This window comes from Canis lupus, chromosome X, assembly GCF_011100685.1.
Source record: "Canis lupus familiaris isolate Mischka breed German Shepherd chromosome X, alternate assembly UU_Cfam_GSD_1.0, whole genome shotgun sequence".
In the NCBI taxonomy this organism is placed as follows: domain Eukaryota; kingdom Metazoa; phylum Chordata; class Mammalia; order Carnivora; family Canidae; genus Canis; species Canis lupus.
Window position 1 is genome coordinate 68781319 of NC_049260.1, and position 21941 is coordinate 68803259.

The 21941-nt window shown below is 36.6% G+C and overlaps 1 long non-coding RNA gene across 1 annotated transcript in view; it reads right to left on the reverse strand.

Moving 5' to 3' along the window:
* Positions 1–4117: 4117 nt before the first annotated feature.
* The window catches only part of LOC111094733, a 71402-nt gene continuing 53578 nt past the window's right edge, over positions 4118–21941 (reverse strand). Inside the window, exon 3 of the long non-coding RNA XR_005386380.1 lies at positions 4118–6008. This is a non-coding gene — a long non-coding RNA (uncharacterized LOC111094733). The remainder of the gene's footprint in view (positions 6009–21941) is intronic.

A 21941-nucleotide genomic window follows, 5' to 3' on the forward strand; every position in this document is an offset into this window, starting at 1 on the left:
AAAGCCTATTTCTTTCCATTAAAAAATTTATTATTTTGTAGTTTGACCTTTAGTATCTTTAAAATATAGGGATCCCTGGGTGGCGCAGCGGTTTGGCGCCTGCCTTTGGCCCAGGGCGCGATCCTGGAGACCCGGGATCAAATCCCGTGTCGGGCTCCCAGTGCATGGAGCCTGCTTCTCCCTCTGCCTATGTCTCTGCCTCTCTCTCTCTCTCTCTGTGACTATCATAAATAAATAAAAAATATATATTTAAAAAAAATATAAACCACTAATGGCTTTATCAAAAACTTAAAAATAGGGATGCCTGAGTGGCTCAGCTGGTTATGCATATGCCTTCAGCTCAGGTCATAATCCCAAGGTCCTGGGCTCAAGCCCCACATGAGGGTTTCTGCTCAGTGGGGAGCCTACTTCTCTCTCTCCCTCTGCCTATTGCTCCCCTTGTTTGTGCTCTCTTTCTCTATCAAGTGGATAAATATAATATTAAAAAAACTTAGAATTGAAGAAAAAAAACTTAGAATTGAAGAAAAATAATTTGTAAAATGAATGAGTTAATATAGGTCAAGAATGACTCCGTTTCCTCCACTCTTTAAAAGTATTCCTTGCTTGTGCATAAGCTTTTTATGGCCTTTCCCCCATATTAATCAAATATTAAGCTATAGGAGATTTCAAGGGAACAGAATGCCTAAGCACTAAATGCCATTACATGCTACTCACCTTTTGATTCCAGAGAATGAAAGGTGTCCTGTTGAGCAGTCTTGTATGAATAGAACAAGGTTTTTAATAAATTGCTCACAATATCCACACTCAACTATTCCCCCAATGGCTCTTAGTGGTCACATATGTCTTTTACATAAATTTCTGCCATGCTTTACCAACTTCATGGGCCTCCCACACCTCAGTAAATGGGTCAGTGAGGAAATTTGCCTTTTTTTTTTTTTAAGGAAAAGCACTTTCTGAACTTAGGCTAAATGCCATATAATTTCTGTCATGCATATAAATGTAATAATCTTACAGCTGGGCTTATGAGATACTTCTTGGAAAAAGATTATTCACTTTTAAGATTTCTAAAAACCTAAGGCTTCTAGATTGTTCATGTTGCCATTATTATCAGTCATTCACTATTAATCCTGCCAAAAAAGAAATACTTTCAATGTTATATTTTCAATTATGTAAAATAAAGATAATATCTGTACATCTTAAGATATTGATGTGCAACAATCTTATACATTCTAAGCTTTTAACAGTGCATCCCATAAATGCAAGTGAGAATCACATGTATTAGTAATTAGTAATTAGTACAGCAGTTGTTAATCATTTATCAATCATCTTACTACTGTTTATATTTTATCTGAAAAAAATATGTATATACTGAAGTCAGAACAAGCTATTTCAGAAAATAAGAATAGACAATAGCTCTTCAAATGCGAATTCACAACATTATCATTTAAGTTTTCTCAATTTAATGTTTTAAATTACCATGCATTTATGCACTTTCTGATCTATTCACTTTCTGTGTTTTTGCTCCCTTAAATACCTGAGTCAGAAATGACATTTAATATTGTTTTTATCGTACTTAATTCTTTTACTATCATTTATCCTGATCTCTATTCAAGAAAATAAAAAAATTGGAGGCTTAAATGACAGAATAAATATTCTAAAGTTTGAGTCATACTTTCTGATAGTAAATAAAGTGAGGAGATAGCATCAATTAATGGGCTAGAAGTTGAGATTAAGAGTTTTTGTTTTGTTTCTCCTTTGCCACTAACTAGTTCTGTGACCACAGGCACATAATCAAACCTTTGTGTTTCAATAGTCTCATCAGTAAAAATAGCATTATTGGCTTCTCATTTCCCTGGGATGTGGTACAGCTCAAAGTGTTGATGGCTAGTCTATGGGGTTAATAATTTGTACTAGGCAAAGGAAAAGAGCCAATATCTGTACAGATAAGATAAAAATATCTGAATTATTATTTTAAAACATTATTTAATTATTATTTATTTATTTTGATCAGAGTAAATGATAAGAAAGAACAGGCAATAAATGAGCAGAAAGTATTAGTAAATTAAACATCTAAATTTATATGAGAGTCACTGCAATTATTTTAGTCTACTTATTTAGGAAGCTTTTCTTCATGGTCTTTAATGTTGCTTCAGGATATTATGAGACAGTTGAGAATGTTTGTAAATATGTAGTTGATATTGTAAGATAGGACTGTGAATGGCTTACTACATAATCAGGGAAGGAGTCTATAAGATTATAAAGACTTTCACTGATCTTAAACATCTTGAAATATTATTATGTTTCTCCAGTAACTACAAGGCTTTAATTAGTCACAGAGAGGGGACTTTGATAACAACACTAATGTGATAGATAAAATATTTTGGTAAAAAACTACAAGAGCACCAACACATGTAAAATGATATGCAATCTTTCTTCCTTTGTTGTCTTTAAAATAAATTATACTCTGATATAATAAAATAATTCTACTTTCTTGAAACAAAGATCAGTTTCAGTTCTGGGATTCCATATTATTATTTTGGAATTTAGCAATGTATTTTCCCAAAGGATTCAAGCTATTTGTCTCTACTTTTCTGAAAGTCTTGAGGAAATATTTTTAAAAAGACCTTCACAAACTTTAACGCCCACAGGAAGAAAAAGAATCACATAGTTGGGGTCCTTCTCTATGTCTTATCTTTTTTTGCAAGGATGCATTGTAGTTGAACAAGAAATCCTATTATGCCTGAATAAGTTAGCAGTCATACAACTATTTGACCAGTTATTTTTTAATTTTATATTTTTCAGCCTTTGCTTCCTTAGTGCTCTCCACTTCACTTGGTGTAAGATTTATAAGAGAAGGAAAAAAGGCAGGAGTTATACTTTAATAATTTTTAAAACTTTCCTAAATGCTTATTGTGTATGTATCAGAAAGAAATTCAAGTTACTTCTTTATCCCATACTCTAGTGGGAAGAAATAAATTTTTATAAGCAATTTCTCCTGTGGAAAGGAGAAGAAGAAAGTATACTACAGGCTGTACTTACAATCTAAATCATTCAAGATTACTTATTAATAACAAAATCAGATATCAGTCCTCAGTTTAGTAAGTAGAATGTTCCCATTATTACAACATTAAAGATATGGGACACCTGGGTGGCTCAGTTGTTAAGCATCTGCCTTCAGCTCAGGGTGTGATCCCAGGATCCAGGATAGAGTCCCACATCGGGCTCCCTGTAGGGAGCCTGCTTCTCCCTCTGCCTATGTCTCTGCCTCTGTCTTTCTGTGTCTCCCATGAATAAATAAATAAATAAATCTTTAAAAAAAGGAACATCATAGATATAGGCTTTAAAAATTAGAGTGAAATTTCTGTAGTAATTAATGGTTTACAAATTTAGAAAAGCAATACTACAGTTAATAAAGTGTTATTCAATATGCTTGTGTTAAAATATTTCTCTATTAGATTTTTGGAGAATATACATGATTTTAAAATGTGGCAAAATAACATCTATATTGCATTAAAGTGAATTATAGTGAATTTGATTTCATTGTAACACTCTTTCCAACCAAGTCATATTTTACATGACCTAACATAAATTTTGTGGTTTTAAAAAATGTTGATATATAAAGATTCAAGAAAATACAGATGATAATTTTTGTTCTGGAGAAGGATAAATTCATAAATTATGTTAATTTCAGATTTTAGTGTTTAAGATATATAAAACAATTGAACTTTTAACTCTGATAGTTACAGACTGTCTGTGATCATGCCACTGGGCTGTTTTTATAGTCAAATAAATAGATTTCATTCTGGGGTGAGGTAAAATATGATTACAGAATAATCAGCAATTAAATAATACATGAAAGCACTTATAAACAAGAAAAATATCAATGAAATAAGATATGCAAATCTTTTTAAACAGTTGATAATGTTCCTATTTTCCAGGTTTTTAAAAAATAACTCTCTACTTAATAAGCTGTTTTTCCAAATGTTATAGTCACTGATAAAGTAAAAAAAGAGTGATTATTTGGGGCTTACTTGTACCAGAATTTTATCCCTAAATATTTTTATGAGAAAATGAGATAAATAAAACTATTCAACACACACCAAAACACTGCCTGATATATTATTTAAGATTCTTTATTATGATATACATTGTCTACTATGTTAAAATTCTCAACTCAATAGAAAATACCATCTTAACCAACATAACCATGTTTGTAGGGCAGACTAGAGAAAAACAAAACCATATGGAATCTAATCTATGGAGCTATTCAGTACATTTAAGGTATAAAAAAAGGAATAATTTTTTTCTCATTATCAATTTTTTGATAAGCAAAGTATTTAGCAAAAAGTTAATAAAGGAGACCAGTAGACCTAGACAGTCTAAGTCATTTATAAAAGAAAATACACTCTTATATGGGTGACAGCAATCAGTACAGAACTGTGCAAAATTTAAACCAACACATGTATGAGAGCACATTTGGAAAAGGAAAAACTCACAGTATCATAAATACCATGTGTTCAGAAAATATGCATCTCAGACTTAGGCCTGTCTCTGCTAAAATAAGCAAGCTTCCAACACAAGCATTTACTGCCAAGACAAGGTTAACACAACACAAATCTTGCTACATATATATTCCCCATGGTTTACAATAAAGACATGATAGAGTCTGAATTACTAGGGCAAGCAGTAAATTCAAATTAATATAGGGACTGTGTACTTGTTTTCCAACCTAAGATTATGCTCAAATTATTGGGTGACCATGCATAGAGGAAATAACTGTTAAACAATAGGGACTTTCATTCTTTTTCATTTCTCCAAAGTTATATACTATAGTAAAAATCAAACCAAGGATTGTTACTCCAGATTCTCACCTTCACTAAGTCTCATAACATGAGTAATGAACCCCAAGATTTCTTGATATTGTTATTTAAGTCCATAGTATTATGTTCTTCTATAGGGATTTGTTGTTCTCAGCAAAATAATCATTTTAATCCTATATTTAAAATTTCCTCAAAACATTTGTATATGATTACAGTGAAAGATTCTGCCTTCTATAGAGAGAACTTCTAGAATATTTTATTGTTGATTTTGAAGATGGAACACTGTTCCCATCAGGGAAACAATGGACAATATATTTGTCAGTTTGGCATTCAGTGAAACTAACCAAAATATTACAGGGATAAATTACTCTAAACATTCCTTTACAACAATCTATCTCCAAATCTGGGCCCTTTTTACTGTATATTAATAACAGCTTGAAAATGATTGGCAATGTTAAAGTTTACAAGAGTACTATGCTCCTAGAAAACAAGAAAGAAATTACCCCCAGCCTTTTGTGTTCTAGAAAATGGTTTATCACAAAGAATTTCCCCTCCCCATATTATTTAGATAAAGACTAGTAGATGAATTCTTTGGGTTTATATGACAAGGCCAGATACAGATACTCCAAATTCCCATTATCTGTCTCATAAATGATTAGCTGAACTGTTTGTCTCCCAAGAATAGACTAACCTTGGGGAAAAAAATAACCTGAAGAACCAATTGAACAAGCCATATGTCTGTTCTACTCCTTCACACCAAATTTCCTCTAGCCTTGTTTTCTCCTGCCTATAAAAAATAACAGTGATAAAGATGCAGCATATTGCCCCCAGAGCTGGAGCTGAACTTTGCCCCCACCTCCTCTGGGGTTGGAGATAATATCCACTTCCAAGACTATTCCTGTGCCTGTCCCAGCTCCATGACCCTCACACCTTATATTCCAATGCTACTGCTGCTGCAAGTGCTCATGTGCCTCAGATCCCACTACTGCTGCTATGTATGTGCCTACATGCATTTCAGCGATAAATTCTCTTCACAGGAAAAAAGAGCAGAAAGACCACAGTAGCTATCACTAACAAGGACTCCAACAGCCCTTGCTATCACTATGGACACCTGTAGACTTGACTGTTGAAGACATCTGCAGCATTCACCAACACTGATCTTACAATATTTCTCCTTAAGTAGTATACCTGAAGAAAAAAAAAAGGTTTCTATTTCAGGATCTTGTGAAGAGGACCTTTCTCAACACATGTATGTACAACAGAAATATTTCCAATAGTAATATAAATGTTACTACTAGAAAGATTAGATGATACCACACAAAAAGGAATATTCTAGATTCCAGGTTAGAAATGTATACTTGGTTATATGCTTTTTGTTTGTGATTTTTTCTATGTGATAAAAATTCTTATTTTTCTACTGTAATGCTGCCTATATTATGAAGAAACATTCCTATAAAGAAATGAACTACTTGAACAGAAATATTGTGATACCTGAAAGTCTCCAACTCTTCTAATAATTAAATAATCCTAATAATTAAAATCATGTAAATTATTCTAATAATTAAATTCATGTAAAAATCATTTTTTAGAACAATTGATTGTTTTTACATTGTTTATCAAGCTTGCATTTTTTTTCTTTTTTTTAGGGGTAGCAATTATTTTCTTTTTCTTTTTTTAATAATAAATTTATTTTTTATTGGTGTTCAATTTACCAACATACAGAATAACACCCAGTGCTCATCCCGTCAAGTGCCCCCCTCAGTGCCTGTCACCCATTCACCCCCAACCCCTGCCCTCCTCCCCTTCCATCACCCCTAGTTCGTTTCCCAGAATTAGGAGTCTTTATGTTCTGTCCCCTTTCTGATATTTACCACACATTTCTTCTCCCTTCCCTTATATTCCCTTTCACTATTATTTATATTCCCCAAATGAATGAGAAAAGACAATGTTTGTCCTACTCCGATTGACTTACTTCACTCAGCGTAATACCCTCCAGTTCCATCCACGTCGAAGCAAATGGTGGGTATTTGTCGTTTCTAATGGCTGAGTAATATTCCATTGTATACATAAACCACATCTTTATCCATTCATCTTTCGATGGACACCGAGGCTCCTTCCCCAGTTTGGCTATTATGGACATTGCTGCTAGAAACATCAGGGTGCAGGTGTCCCGGCGTTTCATTACATCTGAATCATTGGGGTAAATCCCCAACAGTACATTGCTGGGTCGTAGGGTAGATCTATTTTTAACTCTTTGAGGAACCTCCACACAGTTATCCAGAGTGGCTGCACCAGTTCACATTCCCACCAACACTGTAAGAGGGTTCCCTTTTCTCCGCATCCTCTCCAACATTTGTGGTTTCCTGCCTTGTTAATGTTCCCCATTCTCACTGGTGTGAGGTGGTATCTCATTGTGGTTTTGATTTGTATTTCCCTGATGGCAAGTGATGCAGAGCATTTTCTCATGTGCGTGTTGGCCATGTCTATGTCTTCCTCTGTGAGATTTCTCTTCATGTCTTTTGCCCATTTCATGATTGGATTGTTTATTTCTTTGGTGTTGAGTTTAAGAAGTTCTTTATAGATCTTGGAAACTAGCCCTTTATTTGATAGGTCATTTGCAAATATCTTCTCCCATTCTGTAGGTTGTCTTTGAGTTTTGTTGACTGTATCCTTTGCTGTGCAAAAGCTTCTTATCTTGGTGAAGTCCCAATAGTTCATTTTTGCTTTTGTTTCTTTTGCCTTCGTGGATGTATCTTGCAAGAAGTTACTGTGGCTGAGTTCAAAAAGGGTGTTGCCTGTGTTCTCCTCTAGGATTTTGATGGAATCTTGTCTCACATTTAGATCTTTCATCCATTTTGAGTTTATCTTTGTGTATGGTGCAAGAGAGTGGTCTAGTTTCATTCTTCTGCATGTGGATGTCCAATTTTCCCAGCACCATTTATTGAAGAGGCTGTCTTTCTTCCAGTGGATAGTCTTTCCCCCTTTATGAAATATTAGTTGACCATAAAGTTCAGGGTCCACTTCTGGATTCTCTATTTTGTTCCATTGATCTATGTGTCTGTTTTTGTGCCAGTACCACACTGTCTTGATGACCACAGCTTTGTAGTACAACCTGAAATCAGGCATTGTGATGCCCCGAGATATGGTTTTCTTTTATAAAATTCCCCTGGCTATTCGGGGTCTTTTCTGATTCCACACAAATCTTAAAATAATTTGTTCCAACTCTCTGAAGAAAGTCCATGGTATTTTGATAGGGATTGCATTAAACGTGCAAATTGCCCTGGGTAACATTGACATCTTCACAATATTAATTCTGCCAATCCATGAGCATGGAATATTTTTCCATCGCTTTGTGTCTTCCTCAATTTCATTCAGAAGTGTTCTATAGTTTTTAGGGTATAGATCCTTTACCTCTTTAGTTAGGTTTATTCCTAGGTATGTTATGCTTTTGTGTGCAATTGGAAATGGGATGGACTCCTTAATTTCTTTTTCTTCAGTCTCATTGTTAGTGTATAGAAATGCCACTGACTTCTGGGCATTGATTTTGCATCCTGCCACACTGCCAAATTGCTATATGAGTTCTAGGAATCTTGGGGTGGAGTCTTTGGGTTTTCTATGTATAGTATCATGTCATCTGCAAAGAGGGGGAGTTTGACTTATTTTTTGCCAATTTGAATGCCTTTTATTTCTTTTTGTTGTCTGATTGCTGAGACTAGGATTTCTAGTAGTATGTGGAATAGCAGTGGTGAGAGTGGACATCCCTATCTTGTTCCTGATCTTAGGGGAAAGGCTCTCAGTGTTTCCCCAATGAGAATGATATTTGCTGTGGGCTTTTCATAGATTGCTTTTAAGATGCTTAGGAATGTTCCCTCTATCCGTACACTCTGAAGAGTTTTGATCAGGAATGGATGCTGTATTTTGTCAAATGCTTTCTTTGCATCTAATGAGACGATCTTATGGTTCTTGTTTTTTCTCTTGATGATATGATCAATCATATTGTTTTATGAGTGTTGAGCCAGCCTTGCATCCCAGGGATAAATCCCACTTTGTCATGGTGAATAATCTTAATGTATTGTTGGATGCTATTGGCTAGTATCTTGTTGAGAATTTTTGCATCCATGTTCATCAGGGATATTGGTCTATATTTCTCCTTTTTGGTGGGGTCTTTGTCTGGTATTGGAATTAAGGTGATGCGGGCCTCATAGAACGAGTTTGGAAGTACTCCATCTCTTTCTATGTTTCCAAACAGCTTTAGTAGAATAGGCATGGTTTCTTCTTTAAACGTTTGATAGAATTCCCCAGGGAAGCCATCTGGCCCTGGACTCTTGTGTCTTGGGAGGTTTTTGATGACTACTTCAATTTCCTCCCTGATTATTGGCCTGTTCAGGTTTTATATTTCTTCCAGTTCCAGTTTTGGTGGTTTGTGGCTTTCCAGAAATGCATCCATTTCTTCTAGATTGCCTAATTTATTGGCATATGGCTGCTCATAATATGTTTTTAAAATCCTTTGTATTTCCTTGATGTTGGTGATGTTTTCTCGTTTCTCATTCATGATTTTATTCGTTTGAGTCTTTTCTCTTCTTTTTCATAAGGCAAGCTAATGGGTTATCTATCTTATTAATTCTTTCAAAGAACCAACTCCTGGTTTTGTTAATCTGTTCTACAGTTCTTCTGGTCTCTATTTCATGGATTTCTGCTCGAATCTTTATTAACTCTCTTCTGCTGCGTGTAGGATCTATTTGTTGTTTTTTCTCCAGCTCCTTTAGGTGCAAGGTTAGCTTTTGTATTAGAGTTCATTTCAGTTTTTGGATGGATGCTTGTAATGCGATGTATTCCCCCCGCCCCAGGACTGCTTTTGCTGTATCCCAAAGGTTTTGAAGGGGTCTATCTTCATTCTCATTAGTTTCCATGAATGTTTCTAATTCTTCTCTAATTTCCTGGCTGACCCTTTCATCTTTTAGCAGGATGGTCCTTAACCTCCATGTGTTTGAAATCCTTACAAACTTCTTCTTGTGATTTATATTTATTTATTTATTTATTTATTTATTTATTTATTTATTTTTTCTTCTTGTGATTTAGTTCTAATTTCAAAGCACTATGGTCTGAAAATATGCAGGGGACGATCCCAATGTTTTGGTATTCGTTCAGACCTGATTTGTGACCCAGTATGTGGTCTATTCTGGAGAAAGTTCCATGTGTACTTGATAATAATGTGTATTCAGTTGCGTTTGGATGTAAAGTTCTGTAAATATCTGTGAAATCCATCTGGTCCAGTGTATCATTTAAAGCTCTTGTTTCTTTGGAAATGTTGTGCTTAGAAAACCTGTCGATTGTAGAAAGTGCTACATTCAATTCACCAAGTATAAGTGTTTTTTTATCTAAGTATGTCTTAATTTTGGTTATTAATTGATTGATATACTTGGCAGCTCCCACATTCAGGGTATAAATATTGATGATTGTTAGGTCCTCTTATTGGATAGATTCTTTAAGTATGATATAGTGTCCCTCTTCATCTCTTACTACAGTCTTCGGGATAAACTTTAGTTCATCTGATATAAGGATGGCTATCCCTGCTTTCTTTTGAGGACCATTTGAATGGTACAGGGTTATCCAACCTTTCATTTTCGGGCTGGAGGTGTCCTTATGTCTAAACTGAGTCTCCTGTAGACAGCAAATAGATGGATCTTGCTTTTTTATCTAGTCTGAAACCCTGCGCCTTTTGATGGGGTCATTAACCCCATTCACGTTCACAGTTACAATTGACAGATATGAATTTAGTGTCATCATGATACCTATTCATTTCCTTTTTTTGTGGATTGTTTCCTTGATCTTCCTCTTTGTATTACAGAGTCCCCCTTAGTATTTTTTGGAAAGCCGGGTTGGTGGTCACATATTCTTTCAGTTTCTGCCTATCTTGGAAGCTATTTATCTCTCCTTTTATGTGAATGAGAGCCTTTCTGGATAAAGTATTCTTGGCTTCAGGTTCTTCTCATTTAGGACCCTGAATATATCCTGCCAGCCCTTTCTGGCCTGCCAGGTCTCTGTGGAGAGGTCTGCTGTTGATCTAATATTTCCAACCGTAAAAGTTAGAGATTTCTTGTGTCATGCTGCTTTAAGGATCTTCTCTTTATCTTTGGAATTTGCAAGTTTCACTCTTAAATGTCAAGGTGTTGAGTGGTTTTTACTGATTTTAGCGGTGTGAGGGGATCTCTCTATTTCCTGGATATGGATGCCTGTTTCCCTCACCAAATTAGGGAAGATCTCAGCTATAATTTGTTCAAATACATATTCTCGACATCTGTCCCTTTCGGCCCCCTCGTGGACCCCAAATAAACATAGATTTTTCCTTTTGAGGCTGTCATTTAATTCCCTTAATCTATCCTCATTATCTTTTAATTGTTTTTCTCTTTTTTCCTCTGTTTCCCTCCTTGCCATCAACTTGTCTTCTATGTCACTCACTTGTTCTTCTACCTCATTAACCCTGTCGTTAGGACCTCTAGTTTGGATTGCATCTCATTTAATTGATTTTTAATTTCTGCCTGATTAGATCTAAATTCTGTAGTCATGATGTCTCTTGAATCCTTTATGCTTTTTTTCTACAGCCACCAGTAGCTTTATAATTGTGCTTCTGATTTGGCTTTCTGACATTGAATTGTAATCCAAATTTTGTAACTCTGTGGGAGAGAGGACTGTTTCTGATTCTTTCTTTTGAGGTGAGTTTTTCCTTCTAGTCATTTTGCTCAGTGCAGAGTGGCCAAAAACAAGTTGTCCTGGGAAAAGGAGAAAAATACAGAAGAGAAAAAAGAAATAAAAAAAAAAAAATGAAGAAAAAAGTGGGGGGAGCAAACAGAAAACAAAAAACAAGAGGGAGTATCTTCTTTTTTTAAAATTTTTTAAAATTTATTTATGATTGTCACACAGAGAGAGAGAGAGAGAGGCAGAGACACAGTCAGAGGGAGAAGCAGGCTCCATGCACTGGGAGCCCGATGTGGGATTTGATCCCGGGTCTCCAGGATCGCGCCCTGGGCCAAAGGCAGGCGCCAAACCGCTGCGCCACCCAGGGATCCCGAGAGAGTATCATCTGATTCTATATACTGTAAATCCCTCGACCTCCCCTGGAACCTTCCAGTGCTGCTTGGTCAATAACTTGCTTTTCCCTTGTTCATCTAGCTGGTCTTCTAGGGGAAGGGCCTACTGTGCTGATTCTCAGGTGTGAGTACCTGGGAGAGCTGCTCAGCCCCCCCTGCCTGGTGCACTGCTCAGTGGAAGTATTTTATCCTGTTTATCCTGTGAGGCCCCAGCAGGAACAACAACAGTGGCAGTGGTCAGCTCTCCAGCCCTAGAGTCAGCTCCCACAGTAAGTACTGCAGCTCCCAGTCTGCAGGGGCCTGCATGCTTGGGGGCGTGGGCTCTGCACAGCTCAGGCTGCCCAGCAGCAGGAGCGTCCTGGCTGTCCTGTGTCCTCCTGCTTCCCCATGTCGGGGTGGGGTGTCCCGGATCCAGGGCTGTGTACCCCAGTGCCCTGGGCTCCAGGCCTGCGCAGATGGAATCCTGCTCCCAGGCCCTGCAGCCCCTCTGCATGGAGCCTCTATCCGATCCCCCTCGAGCACCTCCCGGGCCCAGCCAGGCGTGCACTGCAGACCTTTAGGGAGCTTGGCTGTGGGGTGTCGCACACTCTCCCCCGGGGCGCAGGACCTCTGTTAGTGTCCCAGGGAGCCTGAGGGCATTCCCGCCCTCCTGAAATCCTGCTCTAACTCCCTGTGAGCGCCTTTCCATCCGGGAAAGTTGGTGCAGCTCCTGCTTCTAACGGACGGGGCTTTCCTGTCCTGGGGGCTCTCGCCTGTGTCGTCTGAGCCCGGCTCCTCGCATGGTCCCTCCCCCTTGGATGCTTTTTATTTATTTATTTTTTTCCTTCTTCCTACCTTGATAGAAGCACAAACTCTTTTCACTGTAGCATTCCAGCTGTTCTCTCTTTACATCTCATGCCGAATTCCTAGGGTTTCAGGATGATTTGAAAGTTATCTAGGTAATTTGGTGGGGACAGGTGACTTGGGGACCCTACTCTTCTGCCATCTGGCCCCTCCCTCTAACCTGTTTTCTAAAAAAAGTAGTCTCCTTTGCAACAGAACTGGGAGATGTTTATGCTTAAAGGTATTCTCAAGAACGGTAGAGGTTTTAGGGAAAGGCACTGGGGGGAGATTCATATAGTTAATAAAGATAAAGACTAGAATGTAGACCTATAGAGAACAAGGGAATAAATGACTGAGAAGAGCACTCTTGTGCTGAGAACAAATAGCAGACATAGACCTCAAAATGTAATCTATCCTAGAAGCCACTTTTTGATTAGGTTGGTTTGTAGATTTATTTTTCCCTCAGGAACCTATTGCAGAGAGTAGAGCAGTCAGAAATTAATGCAGTATAACAAGCAATGTGTGGTGAGGAATCTTATAAGAGAGCCCTATCACATGTCACCGTCATCACAGTGTAACTGTGAGAATACCCAGAAATGTACTTTCCTGAGAAGCACCACCATAAGGGAATTAACACTGTGCGTTTGTGTGTGTGTGTGTGTAGGTAGGGGCAGAGGGTGAGGGAGAACCTTCACTAAAACAATCCAAAATATTCCAGATAGTCATTAAACAAACAAATAAAAATAGTAAGCTCAGAGGTAGAGGGTGATACCAGTACCCATAGTTGCTACAATATATCATATATAATGTCTATATTCTGAATGCACACACACACTGGATTAGGCAAAGAACTAAGAGTGTCTACCCATACCCTAGAAAAGAAGCAGGCAACGGAATCTGCCTGTGAGTGACCAGCTGTCAGATTTAACAGAAGCAGATTTCAAAGTAGCCGTTACAGATATGTTCACAGAACCAAAGAAATAAAGGAAGATATGATGATAATATTGCATCAAATAGAGAATATCAGTAAAGAGATATAAATTTGGAAAAATATATATTCATGTCTTCTGCTCATTTTTAAATTGTATTATTTGGTTTTGAGGTGTTGAGTTTTATAAGATCTTTATATATTTTTTATACCAACCCTTTATCAGATATATGATATTTGCATCTTCTCTCATTCTGTGTGTTACCTTTTAGTTTTATTGTTTCCTATACTTTTTGTTTGGGATCAAGTCCCAATAGTTTATTTTTGTTTTTGTTTCCTTTCTTCAGGAGACATATCTAGGAAGACGTTGCTATGGCCAATGTCAAAGAGGTTACTGTCTGTGTTTTCCTCTAGGATTTTTTTGTTTCCTGTCTCATATTTAGATATTTAATCCATTTTGAATTTATTTTTGTCTATGTTGTAAGAAAGTGTTCCACTTTTTCATTCTTTCCCATGTTGTCCAGTTTTCCCAACACCATTTGTTGAAGAGACCATCCTTTTTTCTACTGGATATTATTTCTTGCTTTGTGGAAATTGATCATATTGTGGGTTTATTTCTGCACATTCTAATCTGTTCTATTTTCCTATGTGTCTATTTTTGTGTCAGAACCATACTGTCTTGATCACTATAGCTTTGCAATATGACTTGAAGTCCAGAATTGTGATGCCTTCAGCTTTGTTTCTGTATTTCAAGGTTGCTTTGGCTATTAGGGTTCTTTTGTGGTTTCATACAAATTTTGGGATTATATGTTCTAGTTCTGTGAAAAATGCTGGTGGTATATAGGAATTTCATTAACTTCCTTTGGGAAGTAGAGACATTTTAACAATATTTGTTTTTATGATCCATGCCATGGAATGTCTTTCCATTTCTTTGTTTTTATCTTCAATTCATTTTGTAAATGTTCTTTATAGTTTTCAGAGTACAAGTTTTTCATCTTGTTGTTAGGTTTATTCCTAGGTATCTTATGATTTTTGGTGCAATTGTAAATGGGACGGATTCTTCAATTTCCCTTTCTGCTGCTTTTTTGGTGTATAGAAATGCAACAGATTTCTGTAGGTTGATTTTGTATCCTGTGACTTTACTGAATTAATATATCAGTTCTAGCAATTTTTTGTTTTTGGTTTTTCTGTATAGATTATTCTGTCATCTGCAAATAGTGAAAGTTTGACTTCTTCCTTGCAAATTTGGATGCCTTTTAATTATTTTTGTTTTCTGATCTCTGTGGCTAAGACTTTGAATACCATTTTAGAAGACAGTGGTGAGAGTGGACATCCCTGTCTTGTTCCTGACTATAGAGGAAAAGCTGTCTTGCTCTATTGGTGGAAATGTAAACTGGTGCAATGACTGGAAAATACCATGGAGGTTCCTCAAAAAGTTAAAAAGAGAAGTATCTTATGATCCACCAATTGCACTACTTGGTATTTACCCAAAGAATACAAAAATATTAATTGAAAGGGATACATGCATTTTGATGTTTATAAAAGCATTATCTACAATACCAAAACTATGGAATATTTTAGTGTCCATAATAAATATTACTCAACCATAAGAAAGAATGAAATATTGCCATTTGCAATGGCATAGATGGAGCTAGAGAGTATTATGGTAAGTAAGTCAGAAAAAGACAAACCATATGATTCCACTCATGTATATAAGAAGAAAACAAAGGAACCTAGGGGGGGAAAAAGAGATGGAGAGTCAAACCAATAAACAGACTCTTAACTTTAGAGAACAAACTGATGGCTATCACAGAAAAGGTAGTTGGGGGATGGATTAAATAAGTTGTGGGGACTAGGGAGTGAACTTGTGATGAACAGTAGGTGTGTGGAAGTGTTGAATGACTACATTTCTATACCTGACATCAATATTACATTTTATGTTGACTAATTGGAATTTAAATAAAAACTTTAAACAATAAAAATTTAAAATTAAAAAGAGATTACCAAAAAAACCCCAACAACAAAAATGTGAATCCTGGAGTAGAAAATTCAGTAAATAATCAATCAGTGAAAAGGAATTCAAGAAAGGAGAAATAGGGGAGCAAAAAGAACCATGAATCACATAGTAAACAATAAGTAAAATAACAGTTGTAAATCCAACTGTATCAATAATAACATTACATCTGAATATGATAAACAATTCAACAAAAGAAGAGACTCTAAGATAAATAAAAATATGTACTAGCCATATAGGAGACACATTTCATATTCAATGATAAAATTAACTGAAAGTAAAAAGATGAAAAAAGCTATCATGCAAATTGCTAACACAAGAAAGCTGTAATGGTAGTACTGATATGAGACAAAATAGAACTTAAAGCACAAAATGTTACTAAAGGTATAGAGGAACATTTATAATGACAAAAGAGTCAACACATCAAGATGATGTAACAACTATAAACATGCATACCTAGTAGCAGAGCTCCAAAGTGCATAAACAAAATGACAAAAATGAAGGTAGAAATTGGCAATTTAATAAGAGTTGAAGTCATCTCTATTTCATCTTCAATAATGGATAGAACTAGACAGAATATCAACAAGGATATATAAGACTTGGACAACACTAAAAATCAATGAGCCTTAACAGATATCTTTAGAACACTCTACCAAACAAAAACAACATAAATTTACCCCCTGTGTTTTCTTTTCTTTTTTTTTTATGATAGGCACACAGTGAGAGAGAGAGAGGCAGAGACACAGGCAGAGGGAGAAGCAGGCTCCATGCACCGGGAGCCCGACGTGGGATTCGATCCCAGGTCTCCAGGATCGCGCCCTGGGCCAAAGGCAGGCGCCAAACCGCTGCGCCACCCAGGGATCCCTACCCCCTGTGTTTTCTGCTAAGAATTTTATGTTTTCTCTTCCATTTGTGGCTTGATAAATTTTGAGTTTATTTTCTGTGTGTGTGGTGTAAGGTAAGGGTCTAGTTTTATTCTTCTGCATGTGGCTATTCAGTCTTACCACCGCTGTTAGTTGAAAAGGTTATTCTTTACCTATTGAGTGATCTTGACCCTCATTAAAAATCACAGATGTATGGGTTTATTCTTGGATGCTAAATCTTATTCCATTAATCTCCATGTTTTTCTTTATGCCATTGTGACACTCTCTTGATTACCATTGACTTATGGCATGTTTAGAAATAAGATGAGTGAGTCCTCCTACTTTGTTTTTCTTCTTCACGATTGGTTTGGCCATTCCAAGTCCCTTGCAACTACATGTGAATTTTAGAAGCAGGTTGTCAGTTTCTACAAAAAAAGCCAGCTGGGGGATCCTTGGGTGGCGCAGCGGTTTGGCGCCTGCCTTTGGCCCAGGGCGCGATCCTGGAGACCCAGGATTGAATCCCACGTCGGGCTCCTGGCGCATGGAGCCTGCTTCTCCCTCTGCCTGTGTCTCTGCCTCTCTCTCTCTCTCTGTGACTATCAAAAATTAAAAAAAAAAAAAGCCAGCTGGGATATAGATTGCTTTGAATATGTAAGTTATTTTGGTGAGTATTGCCCCCTTAATAATGTTGAGTGTTCTGATCAATGAACATAAGATGTTTTCCATTTATTTAGATCTCCTTTAATATCTTTCAACAATGTTTTACAGTTTTAGAGTATGAGTTTTACATTTATTTTGTTATATTTATTGCTAAGCATTTTATTCTTTTTGATGTTAATAATTTTTTTGTGTGTGTGAGTACATTTTTATTTAATTGAATCAAATATTTCTGGAGAGGGTCCCAACAAATTGGCTTCTAGTTCTTGGAACCATCACCTCCCAGTGCTGAATTTCTTGACCACCTTATACAACTTAGGGCCCTAATTTTCCAAGGAGACAAACATTCAATTTCTGGTTTAGATTTGCATGAGAAAGAGACCTTAATTACTCTGATCTCTAACACCTCTGAGGAGCTGATTTGAGCTTTTCAGATGCAAAGAGTGTTAATTGGCTAAGGGGCCCAGGTGAGCTTACCCCTCCACCTCCAAGTGGGTAGGGGTTGGGGATGGGAATGAGGATGGGGCTGGGAGATGGGGAAGGGGGTTGAAGAGGAGGGGGCACTTCACATTGTCAGTTTCTTGGAGGTCTGCAAAGGGCAATGGAGAGATCAACACACAGCAGTTTTGCCTACTTTCCTCCCTTCAAGATCCTGCTCACCCCCATTTATCCTAGAAGCTTCTTCCAGCTCCACTCCCACCCCAGGATCTCCCCAGCTGATTCTTGGGCTCTCAGTGCCTCTCTGGGATCCTGGTTTATATATATATAGCCATTAGAAACGACAAATACCCACCATTTGCTTCAATGTGGAGGGACCTGGAGGGTATTATGCTGAGTGGAATAAGTCAATAGGAGAAGGACAAACATTATATGGCCTCATTCATTTGGGGAATATAAAAATTAGTGAAAGGTAATAAAGGGAAAGGAGAGAAAATGAGTGGGAAATATCAGTGAGGGTGACAAAACATGAAAGATACCTAACTCTCGGAAATAAACAAGGGGCAGTGGAAGGGGAAGTGGGCGGGGGGTGTAACTGGGTGATGGGCACTGAGGGGGGCACTTGGCGGGATGAGCACTGGGTGTTATGCTCTATGTTAGCAAATTGAACTCCCATAAAAAATTTTTTTAAAGAGAATTATAAAAATATTACCCACTCTTCAAGCTCTCCTAATTCTTTTCTCAAAGTATCTTTTGTGTTTTTTTCATTGTTATTCCACAAGTATTGCTTTAGATCAGATCTTTCTTTATTACATTTTCTTAACAGCCCAACTATTTTTTCCTTATCCTAACTTCCTTCTACCCTATTTTCTATAGAATACCAACATAAATAAAATTTCATTTGCCACTTGCATTTAAACCCATCTGTTACTTCCTGTTGTCTTTTAGAAAACATGTAAGCTCTCTAGTCCCTTATTCCAGTTCCTCCATAATTTGTCCCAATTTATCCTCTGCTTTTACTTTCCCTCACCCTTCATTATTCAGCATCTTCACGTTCCTCTTTCTCCAAATCATACCCACCCTTAAAGAATATGTATCTTGTATGTTTCTCAGATAAATCCATGAGTATTGAGCATATCTATTTGTTAATGAGGTGGTACAATTTTGGAGTTTACCTGAGCTGACAAAAGACAAATGAGTGATATAGTAGGAACATGCATTTGGAGTCAGGGAGATTTGGACACTTTCACTTACTAGCTGTTTGGCTTTTGGTAAATGATCTAATCTCTCAGACTCTCAGCTTCATCAACTACAAAATTGGGATGGTAATAATACCTGCCTTCACATTAAATTTGTGAGGATTAAATAAATAACATAGGTAAATGTGCATAGTACAGACCTTAATATATAATAACCATCTAGTAAATGTCTATAGCTGCTATTATTATTAGAATTAGCATTAAAAAGAATAAAAGAGGGCAGCCCGGGTGGCTCAGCGGTTTGGTGCTGCCTTCGGCCCAGGGCGTGATCCTGGAGACCCAGGATCGAGTCCCATGTCGGGCTCCCTGCATGGAGCCTGTTTCTCCCTCTGCCTGTGTCTCTGTCTCTCATGAGTAAATAAATAAAATCTTAAAAAAAAGAATGAAAGAGTTTTAAATTAATAGGACTTCAGCTAAAAATTGATGCTGAAAATTTTGAAACCGAGACACTAAGATCAGGGCTCTTGACGATAGAGGACCTAGATAAATACTAAAAGTATTAACAGAAATAAAACAATGAATAAGTGTCAATGTTGGGTGTGGATTACATATTTCTGAGGTAACTACTTCAAGCAGAGTCTATTATGTTTTGAAGTTTGGACCAGAATTTTAAAAACTAGACTGCCCATAATGATATTTTTCTTATTTCAGGGAATTCTTCTTTTCCAGATGATTGCTATAAAAACTGAAATGTATAATTGACCAGGTATTGGCAGTCTTATGAATTAATGGTTTGCACTATTATTTGACTTGCCATATGTTATCAAGTCAACTATATCAAAATTTCCTGTGCACAAGAACAATATCCTTCAGGTATTGGCATGATTCAATATCTCATATGATTATGGTCTTTGCTCTATATTCACCTTATTTATTTAACATTATCCCTTGCCTCATTTTATGTATTTTCTTGAAAGAATTTATAACTAAAATTATTGTGATTATTTTTATAATGGTTTATGTTTATAATGGTTATGTTTCCTTCTCCCTAATAGTTAAAATTTATTATTCTTTTTTTTATTATTCTTTATGCTTGATGGTACCTTTGAGAATGTTACATGCATTTTATTTAAACATATCAATTTTATTGTGACATAAATATATAAGAAATATATAGAGAAAACAAACTTTTTACATAAACCTTTCAATACAGGTAGTTTTCTTTCACAGTTATTTAAACTTGGTAACATATTATTCATAATTTTAAATAAAAACTATTGGTTTGGTAATTAATTGATTAAGTTATTTATTTCACATTCTCATCTTCTAAAATCCCACCAGCCTATAATAGAGAATATGAGGAAGCTGGATTTCTACATTATATATGAACCATATTTCTTTTATACAATTCATATTCTCTTTTATTCATTTTTCAGTAATAAAGAAATAAAGTTTTAAAATTGAGTGTTTGCTATCTGAAGGTGCTTGAAAGTTCAAGTTTTATACTGAAAAGCCTCTAAAAGCAACATTATTCTCAGTCCTTCTATTTTATAAATATATTAAAAGATATTCATAAAATAGCAATTTTTAAAAATACATGATGCCTTATACTATCTTTTTCTGGGATGCTCAGAATGGTGTCTTCGAGTAGATTGGAATTTATGCAACAGTTTTAAAACCACCTATAAAAAGTGTCTGCAATGATACTTTTTTCCTCTTTGGAAAAAAAAAAGTTTTCTTCCCTGACTATATTGGCCATGGTTTCAGAGACCTCACATCATTATTTATGTTCAGTTAATGAAAAAGGGTTGGTAATGGCTGGCAAACAGAAAAAAAAAATATGACCCTCGGGCTTTCTTTTTTTTAAGATTTTATTTATTTATTAGAGACACACACAGAAGGGTGGGGGGCAGAGACACAGGCAGAGGGAGAAGCAGGCCCCATGCAGGGAGCCCGACAAGAGTCTCGATCCGGGGTCTCCAGGATCACACCCTGGGCCAACGGCAATGCTAAACCGCTGAGCCACCCGGGCTGCCCAAAATATTTTATTCATTTATTCATGAGAGACACACACAGAGAGAGAAGCACAGACACAGGCAGAGGGAGAAACAGGCTCCATGCAGGGAGCCTGATGTGGGACTCGATCCCGGGTCTCCAGGATCACACCCTGGGCTGAACGCGATGCTAAACCGCTGAGCCACCCGGGCTGCCCCCTCGGGCTTTCTATCACACTAATTTTCTATTACTACAGTTCATTCTCAACCATTTTTTTGTATAGTAAAGTCAGTGGTGTCACCATTCTCTCCCTTTATTAAGTATAATCACAGATTCAAGGTAGGAAAGAGCAAGAGGAAATCACATGGATAACAAACTGGATTGTAATCACAAGCTTTGCCTTTTTGATACAGATTTTTTAAGGCTTACATGTGTAAGTTCCAGTCTACTATAAATTCCATGTGTTTGTCTTATTCACTACTGTATCCCCAGCTCCTGGAATAGTTCCTAGCATACAGTAGATATTATGTATCCATCTGATGAATTAAAAAATTGATATTAGCTAACCCTGAATTTTATTCATCCCTTGGCGAACACTGAAAAGACAAGTGAGCACTCACTAAGATTCTTTAAGAATTAGAGGATTTGAAAATAGTTCAGAGGACAGTCACATATCTGAGGAGAAAAAGTGGAAAAATCAGGAAAATACAGCATTTTTAAAATTTGCAATTATTCAGATTGGAGATGAAAAAGAAACCATAATATTGATCATCATGAACAAATTAAAGATGATTACCAGAAGAAAATGGTAAACTATTATTAATTTATATGAAAATAGAAAGAAAAAGATTTCAAACTCCAATTATAGCATGAAATCTAAGCTGGTTAGCATTTTCTTTGAAATGTATGCATCTCTAGTGCTTTTGAAAACAGATTATTGGAGGGCCCTGTGGTGCTGGGCCTCTGCTGTGTCCTGCAGACCTTTGGGTCAGTCTGAGCTGATGATGAAGTTGATGAGGATGGTCAGTGGAAGAGGATCTGGGTAAAAGCAGAGAAAGCTCAAGGACAGATGATGAAGTAGTACAGAGAGCAGAATAAGCTATTCAGTTGGATGGAT